At 39.1% G+C, this 17,041-nt stretch overlaps 1 protein-coding gene across 4 annotated transcripts in view; it reads left to right on the top strand.

The window, feature by feature from the left end:
- The window catches only part of MID2 (midline 2), a 124,986-nt gene that overhangs the window by 90,616 nt on the left and 17,329 nt on the right, over window positions 1–17,041 (top strand). The gene's annotated exons all lie outside the window — the stretch shown is intronic.

Here is a 17,041-nt window from a genome sequence, read left to right as displayed (position 1 = left end):
CAGACAAATCCTTTAGAACAATAATCCTTAGGCTTTTATTTAATCACTTATCCTTTTGAAAATTTGATGAAAGTCATGAACCTTCTTCCACAGGAAAATAATGCATTTTAGATACACATATAGGCAGAGAATTTTGTATACAATTTCAAAGGATTCATGGACCCTCTAAAACCCTTCTGTAGACTGTTGGCAAAAAATCAATTGTCTGGAACACTGGTCAGTATAGTCACCAAAGTTTCAAAGGGCTACAGTGGCTCATTAGATCATGAGCTCATTAGGTCATCAATTAGATTGATCTCCTTATAGCTCCCTCTCATCTACTGAACAGTTGGCTTCCAGCCTCACAGTATTCCTCCTATTGCCCCTGCCATCATTCTGATGACTTTACTGGCACTCACATGGCTGACCCATCTAATGCTCTAACCATTTAGCTTCCTTGAAATCCCCTCCTCCAGAGACTCTCATCTCTGCTCCACCTCATCCATCCGCTTCCATGGACCACATGCTGAACCTCATTATCAGAATTGCACTGAAATCATAAATTAAAATATCCCATTTTCTAACCATAACTCAGAACTCTTTTTTTTTTCTTCAAATACATCTATTTTTAACTTCTTTGGGTCCTCTAAGTCCTAACTCCTGTACTTTCTTCCTACTTACCAGCTATCTCCTGTCTGATTTCTTATTTCTCTTTTCTTTTCCTTTCTTTTTTTTCTTTTTTGTGAGACAGAATCTCACTATGTCACCCTCGGTAGAGTGCTGTGGCATCAAAGCTCACAGCAACCTCAAACTCTTGGGCTCAAGTGATTCTCTTGCCTCAGCCTCCCAAGTAGCTGGGACTACAGGCACCCGCCACAACACCTGGTTATTTTTAGAGACGAGGTCTTGCTCTTGCTCAGGCTGATCTCGAACCTGTGAGCTCAGGCAATCCACCTGCTTCAGCCTTCCCAGAGTGCTAGGATTACAGGTGTGAGCCACCACATCTGGCTTCTTATTTCTCTTTTCACTATCCCAGTTTCCTTGGACAGTTTCCTTGCCTCATGGTCTTTTTATCACACCAACCTGATACAATCCCACCCCAATCAGTTCCGCTGTTCCCACCATTTTTGTGTCTGTATTTAAGATGCAGAGCCCAACTGGTGAAAATCACATAACCAAAAATGTTGGTACTACTGCAGCACTAATTTATGGCTTCTAATCTCACCTGCGCCCTCAGTACTGACCTGAAATCCTTCTGAGTTGCTTTGGTCAGCTTTCTTTTTAACTTGTTCTCTATAATGAATATTTCAAATCTTTGTAGTCACCTCAGAATTCTAACCCTGCCACATTTGTGCTCACGCTCAGCAAATGCCCTCTTGTTTACAAAGAACAGTATGTGTGAAATGATAATTATCTCACTTCTCTTGTCAAAATGCTGGACACACATACATTCATATCTAATTCTTCCTCTTTTCTTCTGGTTATAATGGAGGAGATCCCTTCATTTGTGCTTTGGTTACATGCCCTCTTTTTTCCATAGTTTCAATTTCTTCCCCTCTATAATTAATTTCACTTCCAGTTTAAAACCCACTCATTTCTCTCCTACCTTAAAACAAAACAAAACAAATCTATAACTTTCTTAATTAATTAATTAATTAATTTTTAGAGAAAGTCTCACTTTGTTGCCCTTGGTAGAATGCCATGGCATCACAGCTCACAGCAACCTCAAACTCTTGGGCTCAAGCGATTCTCTTGCCTCAGCCTCCTGAGTAGCTGGGACTATAGGCACCTGCCACAACACCTGGCTATGTTTTTTTTTTTTTTTTAAGAGATGGGTCTTGCTCTTGCTCAGGCTAGTTTCCAGCTGGTCTTGAACTCCTGAGCTTGGCCTCCCAGTGAGCCACCGCACCTGGCCTCTCTGGGTGTTTCATTTTGGATAGTTATATTGATATGTTTTCAAGTTCATTAACCATTTCTTTTCTTTCTTTCTTTTTTTTTTTTTTTTTGAGTCAGAGTCTCACTATGTCGCCCTTGGTAGAGTGTCGTGGTGTCACAGCTTATAGCAACCTCAAACTCTTGGGCTTACGCGATTCTCTTGCCTTAGCCTCCCAAGTAGCTGGGATGACAGGCACCCGCCACAACACCCTGCCATTGTTGTTTGGCAGGCCCTGGGCCCGGTTCCAACCTGCCAGCTCTGGTGTATGTGGCCGGTGCCCTAATCACTGAGCTATAGGCACCGAACCCATTAACCATTTCTTATATGATGCCTAATTTGCTATTAACTTCCTCCAGTGTGTTTTCTATCTCAGATGTTATAGTTTTCATCTCTGGAAGTTTGAGTCTTTTTTTTTTTTTTTTCTTTTTTTTTGTAGAGACAGAGTCTCACTGTACCGCCCTTGGGTAGAGTGCCGTGGCGTCACACGGCTCACAGCAACCTCTAACTCTCGGGCTTACGCGATTCTCTTGCCTCAGCCTCCCGAGCAGCTGGGACTACAGGCGCCCGCCACAACGCCCGGCTAGTTTGAGTCTTTTTTATGTCTTCCATCTTTTAAGATATTCAGCCTTCCCTCTACATTTTTTAATACATGGAATACAGTTACAATAGCTGTTTTAATTAATGACCTTGCCTGCTAATTCCAACATCTGTGTCAGATCTGTGTCAGTTTTGATCGGTTGATTTTTCTCCTAATTATGTATTTTCTAGATTTGTTTGCATGTCTGGTAATTTTTCACTGTATGCCAGACTTTGTGAATTTCCTCTTGAGTGTTGTATATTTTTATATTCCTATTCCTACAAAAAAAATCCCTATTCTTAAGCTTTGTTGTGGGACACAGTTAAGTTACTTGAAAATAGCTTGATCCTTTTAAGTCTTGCTTTTAAGATTTGTTAGATGGGATTGGAGCAGTGTTTAGTCTAGAGACAATTTTTTTTTATTAAATCATAGCTGTGTACATTAATGTGATCATGGGGCACCATACACTGGTTTTATAGACTGTTTGACACATTTTCATCACACTGGTTAACATAGCCTTCCTGGCATTTTCTTAGTTATTGTGTTAAGACATTTACATTCTACATTTACTAAGTTTCACATACACCCTTGTAAGATGCACTGCAGGTGTAATCCCACCAATCACTCTCCCTCTGCCCACCTCCCTCCTCTCTCCCCTTCCCCCTATTCTTAGGTTATAACTGGGTTATAGCTTTCATGTGAAAGCCATAAATTAGTTTCATAGTAGGGCTGAGTACATCAGATACTTTTTTTTCCATTCTTGAGATACTTTACTAAGAAGAATATGATGGAGCTGGAACATATTCTTCTAGAGACAATTTTTTCCCACTACTGAGGCAAAACCCTTTTCTGAGTATCAACCCAGTGTGCTGTGAATCAGGAGAATTTTCTGTTTAGCTGATAGGAACAGTACTATTCCTGGTCCTGTATGAGTATCAGAGATTGTTCCCTCTAAGCTTTTTGGGTGGCTCTTTCCCCAGAATTGAGTAGTTTCCTCACATGCATGTACTGATCAGTATTCTACTAGAGGAAAAACCTCTGAAGGTCTCCAGAATTCTCTCTCTGGGGCCTTTTCCCCTCTGGTACTCCTATTGTACTCCAGCCAATTTAGTCTCCCTGGATTCTCAGCTCTATTTAATTTTAGGGAATTTATCAAGCTCTGCTTGGATTTCTCTTTCCTATACCATTTTAACCCCATCATTTCTTTGAACAAATGCTCTCATAGTTTCTTAAGAAAGATTGGTGTATGTAGAATAAATTTTAAAGAACATTTTGTCTGAAAAATACTTTTTTTTTTTTTTGAGACAGGGTCTCACTGTGCTGCCTTTGGTAGAGTACTGTGGCATTACATCTCACAGCAACCTCAAACTCTTGGGCTTAAGTGATTCTCTTGCCTCAGCCTCCCAAGTAGCTGGGACTACAGGTGCCTGGCTATTTTTTGTTATAGTTGTCATTGTTGTTTAGCAGGCCTGGGCTGGGCTTGAACCTGCCAACCTCGATGTATGTGACCGGTGCCCTACTCACTGAGCTACAGGAGCTGAGTCTAAAAATATTTTTAATTAATTTTCATACTGGATAGGTTGGAAATAAATTTTCCTTATAATTTTGGAGGCATGGCTCCATTGTCTCCAGATTTCAATGTTGTGTGAAGGTCACTGCCATTTTGATTCCTCATCTTTTGAATGTGACCTATATTTTAAAATCTAGAAGGTTTGAAAATTGTCATTTTTTTTTTACTTAAAATGGTGACCTGATTTATTTTTTTAAATTTCAGATTAATATGAGGGTACAAATATTTAGGTTACATTGTTTTCACTTCTAAGATAAAATTCAAGTTGTAATTGAGCCCTTCACTCAGGGGCAGTGCTGAACACCCTCACATTGTGCACCTTAGGCAAGAACCCACCCTTTACTCTTCCCTCCTCTCTCCTCCCTCTGGCTAGACTATACAGGATGTCCATAAAGTTCGTGTGCAATTTAAATCGCAAACTATTTTATTTAATTACTTTTGAAACAGAGTCTCCCTTTGTTGCCCCCCAGTAAAGTGCTCTGGCATCATAGCTCACAGCAACCTTAAACTCAGGCTCAAGAGATTGTCTTGCCTCAGCCTCCCAAGTAGGTGGGACTCTACAGGCACCCGCCACAATGTCTGCCTATTTTTTAGAGACTAGGTGTCACTCTGGCTCAGGCTGGTCTCGAACTCTTGAACTCAGGTGATCTGCCTGCCTCGACCTCCAAGAGGGCTGGGATTATAGGCGTGAGCCGCAGTGCATTGCCCCAAATTGCAAACTATTTTAAATTGCAGATGAACTTTACAGCTACCCTGTACTTGTGTTTTTTCTTTTGTGTAGGTATGTAGTTTATATATTGGTTTCATATTAGCATTGAGTGCACTGGATACTTTTTTTAGCATTATTTTTAATTAGCAAATCATAAATGTATACATTAATAGAATACAATGTGATGTTTTGCTGTATGTATATAATATGGAAGGATTAAGTCAAACCAATTAATATACCCATTAGCTCACTTGTTTTTTTTGTGGTGAGACATTTGACATTACCCTCTTAGCTATTTGGAAATATACAATATATATTGTTGACTATAGTCATCTTATTGCACAGTAATAGATCTCAGAAACTGATTCCTCCTGTCTAACTGAAACTTTATACTCTTGGACCACCAACTTCCCATTCTCCCTTCCCCCTACCAGCCTCTGATAACCATTCTCTTCTCATATGGGCTTGACTTTTTCAGATTTCACATATAAGTGAGATCATGTGGTATTTGTCTTTCCATGCCTGGCTTATTTCACTTAGCATAATGTCCTCCAGGTTCATTTGTGCTGTTGCAAATGACAAGATTTCCTTCCTTTCTAAGGCTGGATAGTGCTCAATTGTGTGTGTGTGTCATATTTTGTTTTATCCGTTCATCCATTGATGGCCATTTAGATCGAGTCTATCCATATCTTGGCTATTGTGAATAAAGCTGAAGTGAACATGGGAGTAAAGGCACATATAGTGAGAATAAGGTAGAATCTGTCAGGCTAGGGCAGACATGACACAGCTAGTCTGCTCAGTTTAGGGCCTGCCTGACCTTCACCCCCTGTCTCCCATTATTATTGTTTTATAAATTTTGCTCCCACCCTAAAGACACCTATCTTGAATAGTTTAGGTAGATTGATTTAGGAGATTAAATTTTATTTTATTTTATTTATTTTGAGACAGAGTCTCACTATGTTGCCCTGGGTAGAGTGCCTTGGCATCTACAGCTCACAGCAACCTCAAACTCTTGGGCTTAAGTTATTCTCCTGCCTCAGCCTCCCAAGTAGCTGGGACTACAGGCACCCGCCCCAACACCCGGCTATTTATTGTTGCAGTTGTCATTGCTGTTTAACTGGCCTGGCTGGGTCTGAACCGTCCAGCTTTGGTGTATGTGGCTGGTGCCATAACCATTGTGCTACGGGCACCAAGCCAGGAGATTAAAATTTTAAATTAGAATGTTGTTTATTGTTTATGAGTCATGGGTTCTGCTGATTATTAAGATAAGGGTTAACATGGTCTTTGCTTTGAACTTAAATGTACAAAACTGTAATGTTCGAAATGGAAGAACAGAACAGTCTTGGAGAGGCTACTCTCATCTCAGTGTTCTCCAGAATCCCAGCCTTATGACAAATAGTTTGGTGGACCTATCCCTATCTCTGCATATTGGCTGACAGTGACAGGTGGCCAGACCCTCTTCATCCGGTAACAGGTTTAAAGTTATTTGGGGAATAACATGTAGCACAGTTAATAAAAGACAACAAGGGGCACTTTAAATATAATAAAAAACAAAGATGTGTGAGAATAATATACTTCCTGTCCCAACAATTGAAGCTTTTAACCTCATCTCCACACAGTTCTGCAGTCTACTGGTCCCTCTTGAGTTCACTGGTTTTTCTCAGGGGGATAAGGCTAGATATGGGAATGATGTAATCCAGACACCTTGACCACTGTAGGGGTTGCAAGTAGGATGTCCCAGAGAGCAGTCCACTTTCCCTTGAGTTCATTAGGTCTTTCCTTCCAAGTCCTGCAGATAACCTGGTTACCACCTGGAACGTATGTAGGTTTCAGGAAGCAGGGCAAGGGGCCACTTCTTAAGCAATTCAGACTGTGGCATAGTGTAGCTCAGGAGGTGGCCAGCCATGCCATGTCAAAGATCAAAAGGTCATCTGTTGGAGGCCTCAAAAAAGTCATCTTAAGTAAAGGGTCCAAGGCCAACTGAATAAGTTCCTTGGTCTGGGTGGGTCTGTTACTGGAAAGAAGGCTCTGGAAAATATGTATCTCAAAACTAATCCAGGGTAACGAAGTAAATAGAGACTCAATCTGGCTTCTTTACAATGACAGGGACAAAGTCAGGGTTGTGTCCAGAATGAAACTATTTAGCGGTCACCTACCAATATCTGTAAGTTCTGGGTTTTGAGGCTAATATTTATATGATGAGAACATTAGTATTCTTATTTACAGCCTTAGCACAGTTCTTTTTTTTTTTTTTTTTTGTTTTTTGTTTTTTGGCCGGGGCTAGGTTTGAACCCGCCAGCTCCAGCATATGGGACCGGCGCCCTACTCCTTGAGCCACAGGCGCCGCCCTTAGCACAGTTCTTAAGATAACACTTAGTTTTAAGAGTCTATTAGAACTGATCTGAAGTTCTAGCCAATTCAAGTGAATATTCCTGAAAATCAGTTAAGTGTGAGGCTACTTTTGAGGTCATGTAGTAGCTATACCACTTACTGAGAAATTTTATTCAGTTTCCAATTTCTCCTGTGGTATCTGTATAGACATAGAAAATAGTGTTTAATACTGCACTGATTCCTTCCAGTGTAGCCAACAGGCGATCTTTGTTGAGCCTTAAGGCTTTTGCAGTTTTTTCCCCCATCAGTCTTAGAGTCAAAGACAAATCTCTAATCACACTTCTTATGGCATATAGTCTAGAGATTAGGACAACTATTCTAAGCAAGCTTTTATAATGTTATTTCTGGGGAATTCATCCCAAAATATGTCAGAGACATGTACTTTGGGGTAAAATTTTTTAATTTGTTTCAGTGCCCACTTTGAAATTAAAAGATTTTACATATTAAAACCTAATATCTTATCTTAAGGCTAAGAAGCAGGAAGAAAAAATAAATCAGAGAAAGTAAGACTAATGTATATAATTTTATATTCTTTGGCCATCCTGTTAACAGATCAGTTTAGTTAAACAGTTATGTTTCATTCTATGAGCTGGTGTTGAAGACAAGGCTGGAATTTATTTGCATGAGTTCAGTAAGAATTTGTTTTTTTCTGTAGGACACAATAAAAGACAGTGGTTATTTTACCAAGGGTTTGACTGGAATGACATTTTCAGAGGTGTCCAGACTGTGTTAAGGAAGTAAGGTTGACTTTATAAGGTCAATAAAAAGTCCATAGGAAAAACTGTCCTGTTACCTACTCAATAATTTCCTGATCTGTGGTGAGTAAAGAATGTCACTATCTGACAGGTCCAGGAATCCCAATTTGCTTTGGGACCTCAAAAGAAGAGAAATTTACCCAATGCACACAGGCATCTAGTGGGACAGATGAAACCTAGGCTTGTGAGAGGCTTCCAAGTCTAACCTGAAATTCCTTATGAAAGGTTCCAGCAAAGCCAATTAAAAAAAAAAGAAAAGCCTAGATGGAGAATAATTATTCTTTTTTTGAAATTTGAGACAGAGTTCTACTTTGTTGCCCTGGGTAGAATGCTGTGGTGTCATAGCACATAGCAACCTCAAACTCTTGGGCTCAAGCGATCCTCTTGCCTTAGCCTCCTGAGTAGCTGGGACTATAGGTGCCTACCATAAGGCCTGGCTATTTTTAGAGACAGAGTCTAGCTCTTGCTCAGGCTAGTCTTGAACTCCTGAGCTCAGGCAATCCTCCCTCCTCAGCCTTCCAGAGTGCTAGGATTACAGGCATTGTGCCACTGTGTCCTGCCTAATTAGATTTAAATGGCAAAAATCTTATTCTTTGACAAAGAGTCAGGTTCCAAACAATCTAAACAGCTGAAGTATTACATGTTACAAATGACCCAGACATTTTATGAAACATAACGTGACTAAGGTTTTTTTTTTTTTTTTTTGGTTTTTTGGCCAGGGCTGGGTTTGAACCCGCCACCTCCGGCATATGGGACCGGCGCCCTACTCCTTGAGCCATAGGCGCCGCCCGTGACTAAGGTTTTAAGTTACTGAAGTGTGTTCTGAAACCACAACATAGACACCATCTCTAACATCTTTTCCTTGTCCTTCTAAGTCTCACACAGCCATGTGGCATCAAAGATGGCTGCAAAGGACAGGACCTATCTGTATTTTTAATTCATTTACCAAGTACATAGTTCAAGACAGAAAGCAGGGAGACAGGAGGGTTCAGTTTCTCCCAGAATAGCCAGGGAGGAAAGTTGGAGCAGGGAAGAAGGGACCATGTAAGGTAGACAATGCCCTATAGCTTCTGGCCTAAGTAGAACATGTCCTTTAGCTACCTCTATAGACCTCAGAATTGAGAGGCTCAGTATCAAGAACTTAAGCTCACAGTGAAATCTAGCACATTTAGAAATATTACAGAGGTGGCAGTTTTATAATCTTTGAACATCTGAGCTTTAATAACAGGTTTAAAACTAATTTTATTTATCAAAAAATACCATGGTCATCTGAACAAAAAGGCATTTGAGTTATTTTCTGTTTTCCTGATAAAATACTTGATATAAGCGCTTTTTCTTTCCCCTTAAGCCTATTAATTAAGGCTCTTTTGCATATTTTGATAATGAAATATCACAGGCACATGACATAATCAGAAATACAGACAGACATACAGATAGAAGCAGAATTTATATTTGCCAGCTTTTGTTTATTTATTTATTTTTAATTTTTTTTTAGATTTTTTTTTTAATCTTTTTATTTTTTTGACCAGGGCCAGGTTTGAACCCGCCACCTCCAGTATATGGGGCTGGCACCCTACTTTTTGAGCCACAGGCACTGCCTCATATTTACCAGCTTTTAAATACATATTTTTATTTAGACTATTAATCTTTTAATTACCTAATTACCTAATTTACTTATCTTAGCAGTTTACCTAGGTTTTAGTTATTTTTCAGTTAACTATTTTTACACCCTGTAAATTAGATATATATATATATATAGTTGTATTGTTTATTTATTTATTTATTTATTTTTCTTGAGACAGAGTCTCAAGTGGTCACCCTGGGTAGAGTGCTGTGGTGTTACACAGCTCACAGCAACCTCCAACTTTTCTGTTCAAATGATCCTCTTGCCTCAGTTTTTCTATTTTTAGAAGAGTTGGGTTCTTGCTCTGGCTCAGGCTGGTCTCGAACTTGTGATCTCAAGCAATCCACCTGCCTTGGCCTCCCAAAATTCCAGGATTACAGGCATGTGCTACTGTGCCTGGCCATAAATACAGTTTTAATTACTGCTTTTATTTTATTTTTTTTTTTTGTAGAGACAGAGTCTCACTGTACCGCCCTCGGTAGAGTGCCGTGGCGTCACACGGCTCACAGCAACCTTTAACTCTTGGGCTTACGTGATTCTCTTGTCTCAGCCTCCCGAGTAGCTGGGACTACAGGCGCCCGCCACAGCGCCCGGCTATTTTTTTGTTGCAGTTTGGCCAGGGCTGGGTTTGAACCCGCAACCCTCGGTATGTGGGGCCGGCGCCCTACCGACTGAGCCACAGGCGCCGCCCTAATTACTGCTTTTAAATTAATAAATTCTACCAAGAAAAAACAAAGTTAAGTATTTTAACCAGACTTGTTATTTTAAACGATGTAATATCATTATAATGATTCAGAGATCCATTCAAAGGCCACTTTTCTCTAGAGTCAAGATGATATATCAGCCAGGCTGTGTTATAGTAAAATTTCATTGCTTTTTTATTATAGGTAGGTACCCATAATGAGAACAATCAGACAGAATATGCCCCAATGGGCTGTCATTTGAGGTTGAGGCCTGAGCTTCCATGATACACACCAGATAGATACAGAAACACCAGATTTCTTGAGAACAAACTCAAAAGTGATGAGATCTAAAGTTCTCCGCACACAATCAGGAGACCTGAGCTTCCATAATACCAACTAGATATAGAAACACCAGATTTCTCCAGAATAAAACCAGAACTGAGGAGAACTAAAGTTCTCAGTGCACAACCAGAATAAAGCACATGGACCTTAGTTATTAGCGATGGTGAGTGAGAGGACAGCCCCAAGACTCCCAGGAGAAATCTGGCAGCGCTGCTAGGAGTGTTGGAGCACTGACACCCCAGGCCCCCTTTTCCAGGCAACCGCTAGGCTTGCACAGCAGTACTTAACACACTACTTAACTGAGCAGTCTAGGGGTTCCTTTGTGTCGCCAGAAATGTTACCAGACTAAGAGGGTCTGGCCGCCTGTCACTGTTAGCCAATATGCATAAACAGGGCTAAGTCTACCAAACTTTGTTTGTCAGAAGGCCGAAATTCAGGAGAACAGTGAGAGTAGCCTCACCAAGACTGTTCTGTTCTTCCATTTTCAACATTACAGTTTTATGCATTTGAGTTCAAAGTGAAGACCATGTTAACCCTTATCTTAAATGGTCATCGGCAGAACCCATGACTCATAAACAATAAACAACACTCTAATTTAAAATTTAATCTCCTAAATCAATCTACCTAAACTACTCAAGATAGGTTTCTTTAGGGTGGGAGCTAAATTTGCGAAACAGTAAGAATGGGAGACAGGGGGTGACGATCAGGCAGGACCTAAACTGAGCAGACCAGCTATGTCATGTCTGCCCTAGCCTGACAGACTCCATCTTATTCTCACTATATGTGCTTTCAAACCTATCCCTTCCCCAAATAAGTTCAATCTCAGGACAAGTGCAGTAAATCGTAGTCATTATTTCTATTTAAAATCTATTGTATAGATATGAAATGTAGTAGTAATAAGAGTGGGGAATAAAAGCACATGTAGTGAGAATTAGATAGAGTCTGTCAGGCTAGGGCAGACATGACACAGTTGGTCTGATAGGTTTATTTTTTAAGTCCTGCCTGACCTTCACCCCCTGTCTCCCATTCTCATCGTTTTATAAATTTAGCTCCCACCCTAAGATGCCTATCTTGAGTAGTTTAGGTGGATTGATTTAGGAGATTAACTTTTGAATTGAAATGTTGTTTTGGGGTCATGAGTTATACTGATTATTGTTTACTATGAGTTATGGGTTCTGCCGATTATTGTTTAAGATAAGGGTTAACTTGGTCTTCACTTTGAACTTTTATGTATAAAACTGTAATTTTGGAAATGAAAGAACAGAACAGTCTTGGAGAGGCTACTCTCACTGGCCTTCAGAATCCTGGCCTTCTGACAAAATTTGGTGGACCTATCCCTGTCTCTGCATATTGGCTGACAGTAACAGGCAGCCAGACCCTCTTTGTCTAGTAACAGGAGTGCAGATTTTCCTCAGAATAATTGATTTTGATTCCTTTGGGTATATACTGAGAAATGGGATTGCTGATTGTAGTAGTTCTATTTTTAGTTTTGTTAGGGACCTCCATATCATTTGCCATAATGGCTGTACCAATTTACATTCCCACCAACAGTATGCAAGGGTGTTCCCCCTTTCTCTACATGCTCACCAACACTTGTTATCTTTCATATTTTTTGGTAATTGCCATTAAAAATCTAAAAGCTTTAAAGATTTTATCTTTAACATTTTTTTTTGAAATTTCTCCAAGATCTGCCTTGGTTCTGGGTCTTTTAGCATTCATTTATGCTGGGGACTCAGTGGGTTTTTCCAATCTGAAGACTAGTGACTTCTAGTTCTGGGAGATTTTCTTGTGTTATTCACTAATAATTTTCTTCCCTTTATTCTCTCTTTCTGAGATAATAATTTATAGTCATGTTGGAAATACCAAATTTTCCCTTTTGATTTAAAAAATGTTTTGTTTTCTATTTTCCATGACGACTGTCTTCTCATTTTACTGTCTCAGAAAAATATTTCCTTAATTTTTTGTTCAATCCTTCTGCTGATTTTTTTAAAATTTCAGGTTGATATGAAGGTACAAATAAGGTAAAGTTCAAGTTGTAGTTGAGTCCTTCACCCATGGGGAGTGCTGAACACCCTCACGTTGTGCACATTAGGAGGCGGTGGAGGGAGAGACCTATTGATATTTTAATTTCAGCATTCATATTTGTATTTACAAGAGGTCACTCTTGATCTTCGTATCTTTTTTAGTTTTCTGTTTTTGCTTTGTATAGACAAACTATTTGGTTTTTTCTACCTATGGATATTATCACTTTAAAAGTTTTCTTCTAAACCTTGCATTGTCTGTTTCCTCCAAGATTCTTTTTGCTGTTAGTTTGTTTCTGTTGGTGTCTTTTCCTAAATATCTGGTAAGCTTTTGCCTGTTCGTTTAAATATAAGCACTAAAAGATGACTGGGAATAGGTGGGGCATTTAGTGAACTTTGCTATAGAATTCTAAGGCTGAATGCCAGCTTTTTATTGAAGGACCCCAAGTGTCATTTCTGTAGGTGTTTTCTCTTGGAACATTTTCCCTTGGAAGGAATCCTCCAACCTCCCGGCTTTTTTTTTTTTTTTTTTTTGGTGGGGGAGGATATAAGCTTGATTGCCAGCATTCTAGAAGCCAAGCAGGGAAAGGGAGCTGAGATGTTTTAAGACTGCTTTTAATATAATGTCAAAGCTCAGCAGAAAGTAAACCTCACATCTCCTGCCAGGATGAGGGAAAGGCAGTCTCTGGTTTAGTGGATCTGGGGATCTAGCTGTTCCTCATGCAAACTTTCAACTTTTTGTGGCACTAAATCAGCGTGTTGGCTTTCTGATCCAGCTTTCTCTGGTCTGTTGTTGGTTACCACACCATCCATCCCTTTTTAGCTTCCAAACATTTGTTGACAATCTCTTACTCGTTTGCATCTCTTTTCCATTCTCTTTTTGGGTTTATGACATTTCATTCTTGGACTGTCATTTCAGTGGAATTTCATGAAAGCAAAGATAAAGTATCTATTTAAACCACTGTGTTTAATTATCCCTACTCTGAAGTGTTTTCTCCCATTACCATAGCATTGAAAATTTTTGTTTTTCTTTTTTATTAATAGTTTATTTATCATTCATATTCATAGTTCAGGAACACAGGTCAGTGACAAACTTCTATGTAAATAGCCCAAAGAAATTCTTTATATTCCAAAATCATTTTTCACTCTGAAAGATACCAGCCTTCCTCATCTCCTCAAACTCTTTCATAGAATCATAATTTCTGTAGAAATCTGCATATGCCTTCTTTCTTGGTTCAGCCACAGCATACTTATAGAAAGCTGCAACCGCCCGGGATACAGCAAATACTCAAACAATATGAATCCACAGGCGCCTGGCCAAGAGGCCATGCATCTGAGGTTTGGCCAAAGCACTGTAAGCCAGGGTAGTTATTGTCCTTGATGGATATGCCAATCTCAACACGTCCTTCCCAGCTGAGGCATAAACGAACTGTGGGAAAGTGTTCTTTTGAAGGTCACCAGATGAATACCTTGTTGCCAAATATCATACACACTCCTTTGTTTTATCTTACCGTTTCATCTTGTTTGATCTATCAGTAGCATTTGTCCCTACTGACTATTTTTACTTGAAATTCCTGTGCTTTTGGTTGCCATGAATATTCCTGGTTTTCTTCTTATCTAGTTTTTTTTTTAAACTTTTGTGACCAACTCTTCCTTGACCCATTCCTTTAATGCTATTACTTGTGATCCTGTCTTAGGCTATTCTCTTTTCTCACTGCACATTCTTCTTGTTGCAAACTTATTAGTTCCTAGGACTTCAATTGTTGCAGGAAACAGAAAGTAACAGACATTTATACTGAAAATATAGAGGAAGGGGGCAGTGCCTATGGCTCAAAGGAGTAAGGTGCCGGCCCCATATACCGGAGGTGGCAGGTTCAGACCGGCCCCAGCCAAAAACTGCAAAAAAAAAAAAAAAATCTATCTATCTATCTATCTATCTATCTATCTATCTATCTATATATATATATATAGAGAGAGAGAGAGAGAGATAGAGAGACAGACAGACAGAGAGAAAGGAATTTTTAATTGGCAGCAAGAACTCAGGTACCTCGAGGCATAAAATGCTGAGTTCTGGGGAATAGTTCTTTCCAAACCCTTCTATGCTTTTTTTCTCAGATTAGTAACAGTTACAAAGGTATAGTTTATAGATGTTAGATCATGAAAGTTTTTAGCTAGTAGGAAAAAAATCATATAGAGTTAATGATAATATTTCTCAAGAAACCGGGGTGCTGTTATTTGTTACATAGTCTTTTTCAAGGTTATTTCCGCTCCCTGTAAAGTTCCTTCTTATCTCTGGAGGAGGAGTTCTTTTGCAACCATCTGCTGCATTCTCAAGGCCACTAAGAAATGTAAGATTTATTTCTCCTTCCTCACAATTACCTATAGAATAGATGTTGATGATTCCCTGCTCTCTATATGAATCTTCTTTTGGTAGGCTCAGGTATAACCCATGGTGTAGGTAGAGTAGATGGCTCCTATGTGTCTGACTTGAGAGTCATCTATCCAACCTATTTGTAGCAGTATCTTTGCATGGTCTCAGTTATCTCCATACTAAAAATATTATAAAGCAGAACTGTGATGTCAAAGAATATTTACATTTTAAACTCTCTTTTGATATTTAATGCTAAATTGGCCTCCAAAATGTGTACTAATTTCAAGCCTAATACAAAAATGTAGGCATTATTGAATATAAGCATAAATGGCTCCTATATTGTCATTTAATTGTAATCTAAATGCTACCACAGTTTACATTTCATTGCTTTTTCATGTAGTTGGACTTTTAAGTTTTAATTTCATTTATTTTTTGAATTTTAACTTAATGGTTTTTCTGGGATGCCATCTTTCAGAACATAGTTGGACATTTTAATATATTTATTAGCCATTTTTATTGCTTTATGAATTAACTCTTTCCATTTATCTTCCATGTCCATTTTATTTTCCATGTCTATCTTCTGTCATCACTTTACTTTCTGCTCCTTCCTGACACCTTAAAATCTGGTCTGCCTGCCTCTAATTTTGGTCCTTTCCAGGCTAGCCACCAGAAACCACAGTACTCTTCTTGAAACATGGATTTTTCTTTTTTTTGAAACATGAATTTGAACATATCACTCCTCTGCTAAAATGTTTAGTGGCTCTGGGTGGCGCCTGTGGCTAAAGGAGTAGGGTGCCGGTCCCATATGCCAGAGGTGGCGGGTTCAAACCCAGCCCCGGCCAAAAACCACAAAAAAAAAAAAAAATGTTTAGTGGCTCCCATTATATCTGTACTTAAGATACAATTCAAAGTTTGTACCCTGGCCTATGGTGTCCTGCATGACTTTGCCTTATTCTCTGCACATGTCCACATAGTCATGGCTTAGCTAACTCCTCCTTGTCCAGGTAATTGCTTAAAAGGAATTTCCTAGGGGGAGATATTCCTAGTTCCAAGTCCCTGAACATGGCTCTTGTAGCAGTACTTGTGTTGACTACTTAATGTCTTTCTACTTCACAATGTGTAAGCTCTTGAGGGCAAGGACCACAATAAGCTTGTTCTCTTCTGTGTATTTTTAGTGCTCAGCACAGTGCCTAATGCATCGGTTGTGCTTTATAAGTATTGGATAGAGGGATGGAAGAAAGAAAGAAGATTGAGGAGGTCAGGAAGAAATTTCATGAGCTAATATTCTGGGTTAAGTCTACCCTAAAGAGGTTGTTGTCCCCTTACTCACCAATTCCTGGAAGCTGGCAATTCAGTGTGAGACTTTAAAGATTGCACTGAGAAAAGACTTTCATTTAGCTTGTAGTTTATACCTGAAACATTTCTATTTTCAGAAACAGCTAAGAGGTACTGTTGGTAGATACATAGCAGGGTATACATACATATATTGTTCAACTCTTCATCCCCTACAACTAGTTTACCATAGAAGTTTCCTTTCTGGTCTTCTGCATTCGATGCCTTTTCTCTCCACTCTGACCTATTGTTGCCATGTATATGTTTATTTCCACCCTGTCATTTGCATGCTCAAGGATCTTCATTGGGTCTGATTCAGAAGATCTGGCCCAGGACCTAAACACGTATAGTTTCCCCAAATAATTCTGATAATGTAATCTTGGTTAAGAATTGCTGAAGAGTATAATATATACCTCTTAAAAAAAAGAACAATCTGCATGGTTAATGGTATAGAGTTTAGAATCAGATAGATGTAGGTTATATTTCTGACCTTTATTGGTTGTGTGATCTTGGTCAAGTTACTTATTTTTTCAATGTGTCATCATTTTCATTTGTGAAATAGAAGTAACATCCACTTCACAGGTGGATGGTAAGGAGTAAATTAGATAATATATGTAAAAAGCATGCACAGTGCCATATATATATATATACTAAACACTCAATAAATGTTAGAAGTTGTGATGTTATTAGTCATTTAGTTATTCTTTCAACAATTAGTTTTTCATTATGTGTCCAACACTGTGTTAGGGAC

This window comes from Nycticebus coucang, chromosome X (assembly GCF_027406575.1).
Source record: "Nycticebus coucang isolate mNycCou1 chromosome X, mNycCou1.pri, whole genome shotgun sequence".
Taxonomy (NCBI): Eukaryota; Metazoa; Chordata; class Mammalia; order Primates; family Lorisidae; genus Nycticebus; species Nycticebus coucang.
Note: the sequence above shows the minus strand (reverse complement) of the source record. Positions and strands in the feature narration are given on the sequence as shown.